The sequence below is a fragment of the Ictidomys tridecemlineatus genome, chromosome 4 (assembly GCF_052094955.1).
Source record: "Ictidomys tridecemlineatus isolate mIctTri1 chromosome 4, mIctTri1.hap1, whole genome shotgun sequence".
NCBI classification, from domain to species: Eukaryota; Metazoa; Chordata; class Mammalia; order Rodentia; family Sciuridae; genus Ictidomys; species Ictidomys tridecemlineatus.
Genome location: NC_135480.1, coordinates 157,918,069 through 157,933,923, shown reverse-complemented (window position 1 = coordinate 157,933,923; position 15,855 = coordinate 157,918,069). Strand labels below are relative to the sequence as shown.

The following is a 15,855-nucleotide window of genomic DNA, read 5'->3' as shown; positions in this document are numbered from 1 at the left end:
CAAATATGTTACAATAGTTTGATGAGTTAAAAGTTCACATTCCTAAGATATTAAATATCAAAAAACTATGAATAAAAAAAAGGAAATACTCCTTACAAATACACTAATACATTTTCAGGTTACTTTGGGGACTTTTTGAATACTTAGTTACAAGTTATACTGTGAGATTCATATAACTGGTATACATTTGTGAATGGATTATTGGCATTGAATATAACCAAATTTAGAAACACATTCATTGTTATAAACAGAAACAGGAACAAGACAAAACCTATAATCTAGTGTTTGCAACTCATTTAAAAAATTTTAAAGCTGTACAGGAAGTTAGATTTTACATAGTCAAAACCCTTCATTTTATATCCAGGAAAACCAAGACCCAGGAAGATTGTGTGATTTACTTCCCAAAGCTTAGAGGTGGGTCAATAGGAAAGTCTGTTCTAGAACTCAAGTTTCCTCTGGCTGTCATGCACTATACTTTCCAGTGTAATATAATTTCATTCTATATAAGGAGTAAACACATTCCACCCAAGATCTCAGTTAAATAATTTTTAATGTGGTAAAACCCAAACATGATAATTTACCTTCTTAAGAATTTTAAGAGAATCCAAGATGGTGAGACAGAGGGAGGCAGCATTCTGTGTCACTCCATGACCCGGGTCTCAACTAGTGGGAATACTGCTTTTCTGAGAGTGTTAGAGGACCCCTCCACAGATGATCCCGCGCAGGAATTGGGGCCACCATGCCACTTAGGGCCCTAGTCCTCAGTGTTAGAAAAGGACTCCCAACTACTCGCCCACGCAGGTCTCCTGGGTGCTTTAACAGGACCACTGGCATCAGCACTGGCACAGAATTCCCAGACGCACTCCCAGGAAGGATACTCAGCCACTACCCACACACAGGAACTCCAGCCACCACTCCCATCTACTAACATGGGGTTCCCCAGGTCATCTCCATCTTGGGACTCAGCAGCTACTGCCATAGTCCCCTACCCACAGTAGCCTGCTTATACCTGGGAACATCACAGGCTCAGAAGAAAGCTGACAGCCTCAACACTACACACCACAGAACTCATCTCTGAACAGGCTGCACAATGCCACTGCCTGGCTACCCCCATGCAACCCCATCATTGAAAGCAGCAGCCTCCATCTTGGGTCACTTCCATCACCATCTTTTTTTTTTTTTAAAACAAAATTTTATTTTTTATTTTTTTTAATTTTTTATTTTTTTATTGGTTGTTCACAACATTACAAAGCTCTTGACATATCATATTTCATACATTAGATTGAAGTGGGTTATGAACTCCCAATTTTACCCCAAATGCAGATTGCAGAATCACGTCGGTTACACATCCACAATTTTACATAATGCCCAATTAGTAATTGTTGTATTCTGCTATCTTTCCTATCCCCTACTATCCCTCCTCCCCTCCCCTCCCATCTTCTCTCTCTACCCCATCTACTGTAATTCATTACTCTCCTTGTTTATTTTCCCATTCCCCTCACAACCTCTTATATGTAATTTTGTATAGCAATGAGGGTCTCCCTTCATTTCCATGCAATTTCCCTTTTCTCTCCCTTTCCCTCCCATCTCATGATTCTGTTAAATGTTAGTCTTTTCTTCCTGCTCTTCCTCCTTGCTCTGTTCATAGTTGCTCTCATTATATCAAAGAAGACATTTGGTATTTGTTTTTTAGGGATTGACTAGCTTCACTAAGCATAATCTGCTCTAGTGCCATCCATTTCCCTGCAAATTCTATGATTTTGTCATTTTTTATTGCTGCATAGTACTCCATTGTGTATAGATGCCACATTTTTTTTATCCATTCATCTATTGAAGGGCATCTGGGTTGGTTCCACAGTCTAGCTATTGTGAATTGTGCTGCTATGAACATCGATATGGCAGCATCCCTGTAGCATGCTCTTTTAAGGTCTTCAGGGAATAGTCCGAGAACGGCAATAGCAGGGTCAAATGGTGGTTCCATTCCCAGCTTTCCCAGGAATCTCCAAACTGCTTTCCAAATTGGCCGCACCAATTTGCAGTCCCACCAGCAATGTACAAGAGTACCCTTTTCTCCACATCCTCGCCAGCACTTGTTGTTGTTTGACTTCATAGTGGCTGCCAATCTTACTGGAGTGAGATGGTATCTTAGGGTAGTTTTGATTTGCATTTCTCTGACTGCTAGAGATGGTGAGCATTTTTTCATGTACTTGTTGATTGATTGTATGTCCTCCTCTGAGAAGTGTCTGTTCAGATCCTTGGCCCATTTGTTGATTGGGTTATTTGTTATCTTATTGTCTAATTTTTTGAGTTCTTTGTATACTCTGGATATTAGGGCTCTATCTGAAGTGTGAGGAGTAAAAATTTGTTCCCAGGATGTAGGCTCCCTATTTACCTCTCTTATTGTTTCTCTTGCTGAGAAAAAACTTTTTAGTTTAAGTAAATCCCATTTGTTGATTCTTGTTATTAACTCTTGTGCTATGGGTGTCCTATTAAGGAATTTGGAGCCCGACCCCACAATATGTAGATTGGAGCCAACTTTTTCTTCTATCAGACGCAGAGTCTCTGATTTGATATCAAGCTCCTTGATCCATTTAGAGTTAACTTTTGTGCATGGCGAGAGGAAGGGATTCAGTTTCATTTTTTTGCATATGGATTTCCAGTTTTCCCAACACCATTTGTTGAAGATGCTATCCTTCCTCCATTGCATGCTTTTAGCCCCTTTATCAAATATAAGATAGTTGTAACTTTGTGGATTAGTCTCTGTGTCCTCTATTCTATACCATTGGTCCACTCGCCTGTTTTGGTACCAGTACCATGCTGTTTTTGTCACTATTGCTCTGTAATATAGTTTGAAATCTGGTATTGCTACACCGCCTGATTCACACTTTCTGCTTAAAATTGCTTTTGCTATTCTGGGTCTTTTATTTTTCCATATGAATTTCATGATTGCTTTATCTATTTCTACAAGAAATGCCATTGGGATTTTGATTGGCATTGCATTAAACCTATAGAGAACTTTTGGTAGTATCGCCATTTTGATAATGTTAGTTCTGCCTATCCATGAACAGGGTATATTTTTCCATCTTCTAAGATCTTCTTCTACTTCTCTTTTTAGGGTTCTGTAGTTTTCATTGTATAAATCTTTCACCTCTTTTGTTAGGTTGATTCCCAAGTATTTTATTTTTTTGGAGGATATTGTGAATGGAGTGTTTTTCCTCATTTCCGTTTCAGAAGTTTTGTCACTGATATACAGAAATGCCTTTGATTTATGCGTGTTGATTTTATATCCTGCCACTTTGCTGAATTCATTTATTAGTTCTAGTAGTTTCTTTGTAGACCCTTTTGGGTCTTCTAAGTATAGAATCATGTCATCTGCAAATAGCTATCACCATCTTTAGTTGGGGCAACTACCAGTTTGGTACACCATACAGCCAGGTACCCATAGTTTTCTAATTCCTTCTAAATCCCAAGCAGCTGTTACTCGGCAGAGTGACTGCCCAATTCAACTGCCCCTGTATGACAGGTGCGCAGCCACCAGAGTGCAACACACAACACCCCCGGAGAGAAAGGTTCCTGATTAGAAAGTAGAAAGGGAGAGGGTGAGGGAGATAAAATTTAGAGACTAATTTAGAGGGCAGGAACTGTGAGGCCTACAGGCTAAATGAGGAGATAAGACCCAGTACCCACATCACAGGAGCACACCCCAAAGGAGATCCGTGAGGTGCAGTCTGTGCCATACCCCACTTCCAAGTGCCCTGCACCCAAGACCAACCCTCACACCCTGGTAACCCCCACCATCCTGAAAGCAGTGATACCAGCTAAGAACACACAACCCTGCCTATTGATGAGAAGGGAAGCAGGAAAAATACTGATCTCCAACCAAAACAATCCTTGTTTCTTCTTTGAGATTTTTTTCTTTCTTTTCCCTCTTTATTCTTCCACCCTCACATCCCCAACATATGTGAAACCAAGAACTATGCATGAATTAGGATATTGAGGACTGAGATGACTGAATAGTATATTATAGTTGTGTTGTATATTCTTATTTTGTTGTTTATCTCCAATTCTTATTATTTTAATACTTTTAATTTTCTTAATATATATGTGAGCTTGTCTAATGTATTCTACTGTCTTCCCTCTTATTTGTCTATTCTCTATTCTCCTGTTACTAAGCTTCTTCTTTAGATTTCTTTCACACTTCCTAAGATATAATAACTCTTATCCTCATCTCATACCTCCTCGCATATCTTCCTACACCTCACTGCAGGTTCTATGTCCATCATCAGAAACTGTAAACCCTTTTACAAAGCTACTGATTATAATGTAGATGATAATCCAATTCACCATTTCTGTACATTGTGACAAAACTGTAAATGTCTTAATAAAAATTATTTGTTTTAGGTGGTATTTTGTTTATATTTGGATCTGTTAACATTGTCCTTACCCTCAAAGGTGAGGTATTAGAACCCTACAGGGGCACTATTTGCCTATAGGGTAAAAACACTAATGTCCTGGATTCACAGAGCTAGAAGAGAAGGCACACAAGCAATATGAAAAGACAAGGGAAGAAAGTGCCCCAGACAAATCAAGATACCACATTGTTAGAATCCATGGCCACCACAGTAGAAGAAATGACAGAGAACTAGTTCAGCATGTACATAATTAAAATGTTCTGTGAATTAAAGTATTATAAGAGAGAAAATATAGGCAGCAAAAGATCATTCCTACAAGGAGCTACATAAGCAAATACAGGAAGCAAAAGATTACTTCAATAGGGAGATAGAGGCTCTAAAGAAAAACCAAACAGAAATCCTTGAAATAAAAGAAATAATAAACCAAATTACAAGCTCAACTGAAAGCATCACCAACAGGTTAGACCACTTGGAAGACAGGAATTCAGACAATTAAGACAAAATATATAATCTTGAAAAGAATGTAGACCACACAGCGAAAATGGTAAGAAACCATGAGCTGAACATTCAAGAAATATGGGATAGCATAAAAAGGCCAAATTTAAGAGTTATTGGGATAGAGGAAGGCAAAGAGTTCCAAACCAAAGGAATGAATAATCTATTCAATGAAATAATATCAGAAAATTTTCCAAACATGAAGAATGAATTGGAAAACTAAATTCAAGAGACTTACAGGACACAAAATGTACAAAATCACAACAGATACATACCAAGACATATTATAATGAAAATGCCTAGCATACAGAATAAGGAGAGAATATTAAAAGCCATGAGAGAAAGAAATCAGATTACATACAGGGGGAAACCAATTAGATTATGTGCAGATTTTTCAACCCAGACCCTGAAAGCTAGAAGATCCTGGAACTAAATATATCAAGCTCTGAAAGAAAATGAATGCCAACCAAGAATTTTGTATCCAGCAAAATTAAGCTTTAGATTTGATGATGACATAAAAACCTTCCATGATAAATAAAAGTTAAAAAGAATTTACAAGTAGAAAACCTGCACTAGAAAAAATTTTTAAAAAAGAAGAAAAAAAGAAAACCTGCACTATAGAACATCCTTGGCAAAATATTCTATGAAGAGGAAATGAAAAACAACAAGGAAAATCCATACAGGGAGATATTACATAAAGGAAAAGCTAATCAAAGGAAAAATCAAGTCAAGTTAAATAACAAAAATAAGCAAAAATGGTTGGGAATACAAATCGTGTCTCAATAATAACCCTGAATGTTAATGGCCTAAACTCACCAATCAAAAGACATAGGCTAGCTGATTGGATCAAAGAAAGACCCAACAATATGCTGCCTCCAAGAGACTCATCTCATAGGAAAAGACATACACAGACTGAAGGTGAAAGGTTGAGAAAAATCATACCATTCTCACATGGACTGCAGTAGCAGGCAGGGGTTTCCATCCTCATATCAAATAAAGTAGAGGGGTTTTTTATTTTTTAGTTGTAGTTGGACACAATACCTTATTTTATTTTTATATAGTGCTGAGGATCAAACACACAATTTTGCACGTGCTAGGCGAGCACTCTACCACTAAGCCAACCCCAGCCCATCAAATAAAGTAGACTTTAAGCTAAAGTTAATCAAAAGGGACAAAGAAGGACATTTCACACTGCTTAAGGGAAGCTTACACCAACAAGACATTACAGTTAAAAATATATATGTCCCAAACAATGGAACATTTACATTCATCAAATGAACTCTTCTCAAGTACAAGAGTCAAATTGACCACAACACAATAATTTTGGGTGACTTTAACACACATCTTTCACCACTGGATAGATCTTCCAAACAAAAGCTAAACAAAAAAACTACAGAACTCAATGATACAATCAATAACTTAGACTTAACTGACATACATAGAATATTTCATCCTCCAACAAGCAAGTACATTTTCTTCTCAGCAGCACATGGATTCTTCTCTAAAATAGACCATATATTATGCCAAAAAGCAACTCTTAACAAATACAAAAAAGTAGAATACTACTGTGCATTCTATCAGAGCACAATGGAATGAAGTTAAAAATCAATGATAAAATAAAAAATAAAAATTATTCTAACACCTAGAGGGCTAAATAATATGCTATTGAATGAACAATGGGTTGCAAAAGATATCAAAGAGGAGATTAAAAAATTCTTAGAAGTAAATGACATGATCTTATTCTTTTTTAGTGCTGAGTAATTTTCCATTGTGTATAAATGCCACATTTTTTTTATCCATTCACCCACTGAAGAACATCTAGGTTGGCTCCACAGTTTAGCTATTGTGAATTGTGCTGCTATAAACATTGATGTGGCTGTGTGCCTGTAGTATGCTGTTTTTACGTCCTTTGAGTATAGTCCGAGAAGATAAATAGCTGGGTCAAATGGTGGTTCCATTCCCAGCTTTCCAAGGAATCTCCATACTGCTTTCCAAATTGGCTGCACCAATTTGCAATCCCACCAGCAGTGTATGAGTGTACCTCCCCACCCCGCATCCTCGCCAGCACTTGTTGTTGTTTGTCTTCATAATAGCTGCCATTCTTATTGGAGTGAGATGGTATCTTAAAGTAGTTTTAATTTTCATTTCTCTGATTGCTAAAGATGATGAGCATTTTTTGTATATTTGTTGATTGATTGTATAGTCTCTTCTGAGAAGTGTCTGTTCAGGTCCTTGGCCCATTTATTGATTGGATTATTTGGGTTTTTTGGTGCTTAGCTTGTTGAGCTCTTTATATACCCTAGAGATTAGAGCTCTATCTGATGTGTGAGGGGTAAAACTTTGCTCCCAGGATGTAGGCTCCCTATTCACCTCACATATTATTTCTTTTGCTGAGAAAAAAAATTTTAGTTTGAATCCACCCCATTTGTTGATTCTTGGTTTTAATTCATGTGCTATAGGCATCTTATTAAGGAAGTTGGGGCCTAGCCCCACATGATAGAGATTAGGGCCTATTTTTTCTTCTATTAGACGCAGAGTCTCTGGTTTAATCCCTAGATCCTTGATCCATTTTGAATTAACTTTTGTGCATGGTGAGAGATAGAGATTCAATTTCATTTTGATGCATATGGATTTCCAGTTTTCCCAGCACCATTTGTTGAGGATGCTATCCTTTCTCCAATGTATGCTTTTGGCACCTTTGTCTAATATCAGATAGTTATAATTTTGTGGGTTAGTCTCTGTGTCCTCTATTCTGTAGCATTGGTCTACTAGCTTGTTTTGGTGCCAGTACCATGCTGTTTTTGTTACTATTTCTCTGTAGTACAGTTTAAGGTCTGGTATAGCGATACCACCTGTTTCACTCTTCCTGCTTAGAACTGCTTTAGCTATTCTGGGTCTCTTATTTTTCCAGATGAATTTCATGATTACTTTTTCTATTTCTATGAGGAATGCCATTGGGATTTTGATCAGAATTGCATTGCACCTGTATAGTGCTTTTGGTAGTATGGGCATTTTAATAATATTAATTCTTTCTATCTTCTAAGGTCTTCTTCTATTTCTCTCTTTAGGGTTCTAAAGTTTTCATTGTAAAGATCTTTCACTTCTTTTGTTAAGTTGATTCCCGAGTATTTTCTTTTTTTTTTTTTTTTTTTAGGATATTGTGAATGGGGTAGTTTTCCTTATTTCCATTTCAGAGGATTTGTCACTGATATACAGAAATGCCTTTGATTTATGGGTGTTGATTTTATATCCTGCCACTTTGCTGAATTCATTTATTAGTTCTAGAAGTTTCTTGGTAGAGTTTTTTTTGGGGGGGAAGGGGTCTTCTAGGTATAGAATCATATCATCAGCAAATAGTGCTAGTTTAAATTCTTCTTTTCCTATAGATATTACTTTAATCTCTTTCATCTGTCTAATTGCTCTGGCCAATGTTTCAAGAACTATGTTGAATAGAAGTGATGAGATAGGGCATCCCTGTCTTGTTCCAGATTTAGAGGGAATGCCTTCAGTTTTTCTCCATTTAGAATGATGCTGGCCTGAGGCTTAGTGTAGATAGTTTTTACAATGTTGAGGTAAGTTCCTGTTATCCCTAGTTTTTCTAGTGTTTTGAACATAAAAACATAAATACATGCTGTATTTTGTCAAATGCTGTTTCTGCATCTATTGAGATGATCATATGGTTCTTATCTTTAAGTCTATTGATGTGATGAATTATGTTTATTGATTTCCGTATGTTGAGCCAACCATGTATCCCAGGGATGAATCCCACTTGATCATGGTGCACGATCTTTTTGATATGTTTTTGTATCTGATTTGCCAGAATTTTACTGAGGATTTTTGCATCTATATTCATTAGAGATATTGATCTGAAGTTTTCTTTCTTTGAGGTATCTTTGTCTGGCTTTGGAATCAGGGTGATATTGGCCTCGTAAAATGAGTTTGGAAGTACTCCCTCTTTTTCTATTTCCTGGAATAGATTGAAGAGTATTGGTGTTAATTCTTTTTAAAGGTCTTGTAAAACTCAGCTGTATATCCATCCGGTCCTGGACTTTTCTTGGTTGGCAATCTTTTGATAGCCTCTTCTATTTTCTCACTTGATATTGGTCTGTTTAAGTTGTGTATATCATCCTGACTCAATCTGGACAGATCATATGACTTGAATTTATCGATGCCTTCACTATCTTCTATTTTGTTAGAGTATAAGGTTTCAAAATAATTTCTAATTATCTTCTGTATTTCTGTAGTGTCTGTTGTGATATTGCCTTTTTCATCCTGTATGTTAGTAATTTGGGTTCTCTCTCTTTTTCTCTTCATTAGCATGGCTAAAGGTCTGTCAATCTATTTATTTTTTCAAAGAACCAACTTTTAGTTTTGTCAGTTTTTTCAATTGTTTCTTTTATTTCTTTTTCATTGATTTCAGCTCAGATTTTAATTATTTAATGCCTTCTACTGCATTTGCTGCTGATTTGTTCTTCTTTTTCTAGGGCTTTGAGATGTAGTGTGAGGTCATTTATTTGTTGGCTTTTTCTTCTTTTAAGAAATAAACTCCATGCAATGAATTTTCCTCTTAGTACTGCTTTCATAGTGTCCCAGAGATTTTGATATGTTGTGTCTGTGTTTTCATTTACCTCTAAGAATTTTTTAATTTCTTCCTTGATGTCTTCTGTAACCCAATGTTCATTCAGTAGCATATTGTTCATTCTCCATGTGATGTAAGAATTTTTCTTCCTTATTTTATCATTGATTTCCAATTTCATTCCATTATGATCGGATAAAATGCATGGTAGTATCTCTACTCCTTTGTATTTGCTAAGAGTCGCCCTGTGGCATAATATATGGTCTATTTTTGAGAAGGATCCATGTGCTGCTGAGAAAAAAAGTGTATTCGCTTGATGTTGGGTGGTATATTCTGTATATATCAATTAAATCTAAGTTATTAATTGTATTATTGAGCTCTATGGTTTCTTTATTCAACTTTTGTTTGGAAGATCTATCCAGTGGTGAAAGAAGTATATTAAAATCACCCATGATTATTGTGTTGTAGTCTATTTGACTCTTGAACTTGAGAAGAGTTTGTTTGATGAACATAGCTGCACCATTGTTTGGGGCATATATATTAATGATTAGCCAATCCTCAAAAATCAAATGCCGAATGTCTTCTCTGATATAAGGGGGGTGACTCAAAATGGGGTAGGGAGGGAGAGCATGGGAGGAAGATTACCTCTAGATAGGGCACAGGGGTGGGAGGAAAAGGTAGGGAGAAGGGGTTGGTGGAAGGAGATCCTCATCATTATACAAAATATATGTATGAAAATGTGAATTTGGTGTCAACATACCTTATATACAAACAGAGATATGATAAATTGTAGTATAAAAGTGTATTAAGAATTGTAATGCAAAAAATAATAATAAAAGAGCTCATGTATAATGGCAAAAAAATCTTAGAGGTAAATGAGAACACTGATACAACATACTGAAATCTCTAGGACACTAGGCAATACTAAGAGGAAAGTACATTGCATGGAGTTCATTCCTTAAAAGAAGAAAAGGCCAACAAACAAATGACCTCACACTACATCTCAAAGCCCTAGAAAAAGAAGAACAAATCAACACCAAAAGCAGTAGAAGACATAAAATAATTAAAATCAGAGCTGAAATCAATGAAATTGGAACAAAAGAAACAATTAAAAAATGACAAAACAAAAAGTCAGTTCTTCTAAAAAATAAATAAATTTGACAAACTCTTAGACATGCTAACAAAGAGAGGGAGACAGAAAACTAAAAAGCACTAATATTCGTGATGAAAAAGAAAATATCACATCAGACACTACAGAAATACAGAAGATACTTGGAAATCATTTTGAAAACTTGTATTCTAATAAAATAGAAAATATTGAAAGCATCAACAAATTTCTAGAGGCATATGAGTTGCCCAAACTGAACCAGGATGATATACACAATTTAAACAGACCAAGTTCAAGCAAAGAAATAAATGATGCTATCGGAAGCCTACCAACCAAGAAAAGCCCAGGACCAGATGGATACACAGCTGAGTTCTATAAGACCTTTAGAGAAGAACTAATACCTATACTCTACAAATTATTTTAAGAAATAGAAAAGAGAGATCACTTCCAAACCATTCTATGAGGCCAATATAACCATGATTCCAAAACCAGGCAAAGACACATCAAAGAAAGTAAACTTCAGACCAATATAGTTAATGAATATAGATGCAAGAATTCTCAATAAAATTCTTGCAAATCAAACACAAAAACATATCAAAAAAAAATTATGCACCACGATCAAGTGGGGTTCATACCAGGGATGCAAGGTTGGTTCAACATATGGAAATCAATAAATGTAATTCATCACATCGATAGACTTAAAGATAAGAATCATATGATCATCTCAATAGATGCAGAAACAGCATTCAACAAAATATAGCACCCATACATGTTCAAAAACCAGAAAAACTAGAAATAATAGGAACATATCTCAACATCATAAAAGCTATCTATGCTAAGCCCTAGGCCAACACCATTCTAAATGGAGAAAAATTGAAAGCATTCCCTCTAAAAACTTTAACAGGACAGGGATGCCCTCTTTCTCTACTTCTATTTAACATAGTTCTTGAAACACTGCCAGAGCAATTAGAAAGAAATTAAAGGAATATAAATGAAAAGAAGAACTCAAATTAACACTACTTGCCAACGATATAATTCTATATCTAAAAGACCCCCAAAATTCGACCAGAAAACTTTGATAACTAGTAAATTAATTCAGCAAGGTAGCACAATACAAAATCAACACTCATAAATTAAAGGAATTTCTGTATATCAGTGACAAATTCTCTGAAAGGGAAATGAGGAAAACCACCCCATTTACAATAGCCTCAAAAAAATACTTGGAAAAAAAATAATAAAATAAAATACTTGGGAACAAACCGAATGAAAGAAGTAAAAGACCTCTACAATGAAAACTACAGAATGCTGAAGAAAGAAATTCTAGAATCCTTAGAAGATGGAAACATCTCCCTTGTTCTTTAATAGGCAGAATTAATATTGTCAAAATGATTATACTACCAAAAGCACTTTACAGATTTAATGAAATTCCATTCAAATTTCCAAAGAGATTCCTCATAGAAAAAGAAAAGGCAGTCATGAAATTCATCTGGAAAAATAAGAGACCCAGAATAGCTAAAGCAAATCCTTAGCAAGAAGAGTGAAGCAGGTGGCATCACTACCCAGACTTTAAACTATAGTACAGAGTAACAGTAATTTAAAAAGCATGGTATTGGCACCAAAATAGACTTATAGACCAATGGTACAGAATAGAGGACACACAGACTAACCCACAAAATTACAACTATCTTATATTAGACAAAGGCACCAAAAACATGCATTGGAAAAAAGAAATCCTCTTCAACAAATGGTGCTGGGAAAACTGGAAATCTATATGCAACAAAATGAAAGTAAACCCCTATCTCTCACACTATGTACAAAACTCAACTCAAAGTGGCTCAAAGACCTAGGAATTAGGTCTAGCCAGAGACACAGCACCTATTAGAAGAAAAAGTAGGCCCAAATCTCTATCATGTTGGATTAAGCCCCAACTTCCTTAATAAGACTCTTATAGCACAAAAGTTAAAATCAACAATCAATAAATTGGGATGGATTCAAACTAAAAAGCTTCTTCTCAGCAAAAGAAACAATCAGTGAGGTGAATAGACAGCTTACAGCTTGGGAGCAAATTTTTACCACTCACACATCAGATATAGCACTAATCTCTAGGGTATATAAAGAACTCAAAAAGCTAAACACCCCCCCCCCAAAAAAAGTAGCCCAATCAATAAATGGGTCAAGGAACTGAACAGACACTTCTCAGAAGATGATATACAATCAATCAACAAATATATGAAAAACTGTTCAACATCTTTAGCAATTAGAGAAATGTAAATCAAAACTACTCTAGGATTTCATCTCACGCCAATCAGAATGGCAGCTGTTAGGAACATAAACAACAGTAAGTATTGGCGAGGATGTGGGGGAAAAGGCACACTCATACACTGCTGGTGGGGCTGCAAATTGGTGCAGCCAATATGGAAAGCAGTATGGAGATTTCTTGGAAAACTGGAAATAGAACCATCATTTGACCCAGCTATCCCCCTCCTTGGTATACTCAAAGGACTTAAAAAAAGCATACTACATGGACACAGCCACATCAATGTTTATTGCTGCACAATTCACAATAGCTAAATAGTGGAACCAACTTAGATGCCCTTCAATAGCTGAATGGATAAAGAAAATGTGGTATATGTACACAATGGAGAATTACTCAGTAATAAAAGAGAATAAAATCATGGAATTTGCAGGTAAATGGATGGAGTTGGAGAAGAAATGCTAAGTGAAGTTAGCCAATCCCAAAAAAACAAATGCTGAATGTTTTCTCTGATATAAAGAAGCTGATTCATAGTGGGGTTGGGAGGAGGAGCATGGGAGGATTAGATGAACTCTAGATAGGGAAAAGGGTTGGGAGAGGAAGAAAGGGGATATGGAGTAAAAAAAAAATGGTGGAATGAGATGAACATCATTACCCTAAGTACATGTATGAAGACACGAATGGTGTGAATAGACTTTATATACAACCTGAGATATGAAAAATTGTACTCTATATGTGTACTATGTGTTTTAATGCATTCTTCTGTCATATATAACAAATTAGAATATAAAAAGAATCTTTAAGCATACAACTTTATGGCATAAAGTATGCTTGAAATGTTGAGCAACCATTACTATCATCTAGTTCCAGAACTTTTTCATTGTGACTCATTAAGTAGTTACCCTAATTTGCCTTCTTACCTCAGCCTGTGTTAACCTCTAACCTGCTTTGGATTGCTATGGATTTGACTATTCTGCATATTTCATATAAGTGGAATCACACAAGTATGGTCTCTTGTATTTGGCTTCTCTTAACATAGTGTTCTCAAAGTATATCCATATTGCAACATGTATCAGTAATTCCTTACTCCTTATGGCTAAATAATATCCCATTGTCTGGAAATAACACATTTTTTTAACCCATTCATCAATGAATGGGCATTCGGGCTATTTCCACTTTTTGGCCATTGTGAATAATGATGCTGTGAATGTTCATTATCAAGGATCTGTTTGAATACCTGCTTTCAATCCTTTGGGATATATACCTAGAAGTGGAATTGCTAGATCATGTACTAACTTCCAGTTCAACTTACCAACAAGTCATCAAACAATTTTCCACTGTGACTGCACCATTTTAAGTCCCCATTAGCAATGTATGAGGCTTCCAACTGTTTTGCATCCTTGCAACACTTGTATTTTACTTTTCTTCTTTTATCATGGTAATCTTGGTTTGTGTGAAGATTTTTTTTCATTGTGGTTATGATTTACATTTCCCTAATGACTAATGATGTTAAATATCTTTGCATATATTTGCTGAACATTTGTATATTTTCTTTAGAAATGTGTCTATTCAAATCTTTTGCTTATTTTAAAAATTAGGTTGTCCTAACCTTGTTAATCATTTCTTCATATTCTGTGTATTGTACCTTCATTAGATATATGATTATAAATATTTTCTTTCACTCTGTGGATTGTCTTTCCACTGTATTGATACTATCTTTTCATATACAAAAGATTTTAACTTTGAAGAATTCCAATTTATCTATTTTTTTCTTTTGTCTCATCACATTCAAAAATCTATTACCAAATATAAGATTTAACTGATTGTTTTTTGTTAAGAATTTTATGGCTTTTATTCTTATATTCAGGTTTTTGATCCATTTTTTTTTGTTAATTACTTACACGGTGTGAAGAGGTAAATATCCAAGAAAATACATTTTTAGATGTAAACTTTCTCCTGATCTATATAAATTAGACATCTATTTCTGAAAACAACCTACATATACCCTCTTAGTTGTTTGGTTTTTTGTTTTGTTTTGTTGGTTTGTGTGTGTGTGTGTGTGTGTGTGTGTGTGTGTGTGTGGTACTGGGGATTGAACCCAGGGCCTTGTGCATGTGAGGCAAGCACTCTACCAACTGAGCTACATCCCCAGTCCCCTCTTAGTTTTTGTAAGGTCAAGGCACAATTCCTTTTAATTTGTGCATCACTGTCATTAACAAATATTTACTGAGTACTTACCATGTAAGAATATGTGCTGTTCATTTTATGTTTATGTGAATATATGTACAGAGGCAGGGGTTCCCAAAACATCTGGTAAAGTTTAAAATTATTTAAATGATATGCTAAAAGAATGTTCTTCTTTGCCACAATTTTTGAGGTTTTTCCCTTTTTTTTCAGGAAGAGTAGTGAGAAAGAGAAATGTCCAATTTATATTATGTGAAAGTATGCACTTAAATTTTTACTATAGATATTAATAATATATTAATTATTTTTTCTTACTAAGTGCTCACTAGAGAATATGAAACAGCTTGGTGGGAATTAATTTGAGAATATTTTGTATGGGAAAAACTGGGGGTTGGAATTATAGTTTTTTCAGAGCATATGTTCAATAACAAGTATATATTGAACAAACATGAAAGCAGTGCTCTTCCTACTAATATTAATTCAAATCAACGACCATTTGTTAAAGTCAGTTGATTATAATGGGTTATAAAAAATGAATAAGATATCACCTTAAGACTAATATATTAACACATATACAATTAACTGATCATATAAGTCAGACTACTATATGGTGCCCAGACAGATAAATACAGTGGTAAAAGAGAATAACAAAAAGAGCCCTTATTTATGCCAACTGGAAGATGGTTTAAAATACCAGATAGAGTTAGAATACATTTAAATGTCAATGACAAAAAACTTCATTGTGAGAAAAATGTAAAGGGAAATATGTTTTGAGTAAAGCTAGTGGTAGATACAATAAGACTTAGCAATTAATTGCTGGTCATAA

General features: G+C 35.2%; 1 protein-coding gene and 1 non-coding gene across 4 annotated transcripts in view; both read right to left on the bottom strand.

Moving 5' to 3' along the window:
- The window catches only part of Ccdc171 (coiled-coil domain containing 171), a 378,035-nt gene that overhangs the window by 31,997 nt on the left and 330,183 nt on the right, over positions 1-15,855 (bottom strand). The window lies entirely within an intron of this gene.
- Positions 14,922-14,995, bottom strand: Trnav-cac (transfer RNA valine (anticodon CAC)). The gene has a single exon. It is a non-coding gene; the product is annotated as a tRNA-Val (tRNA).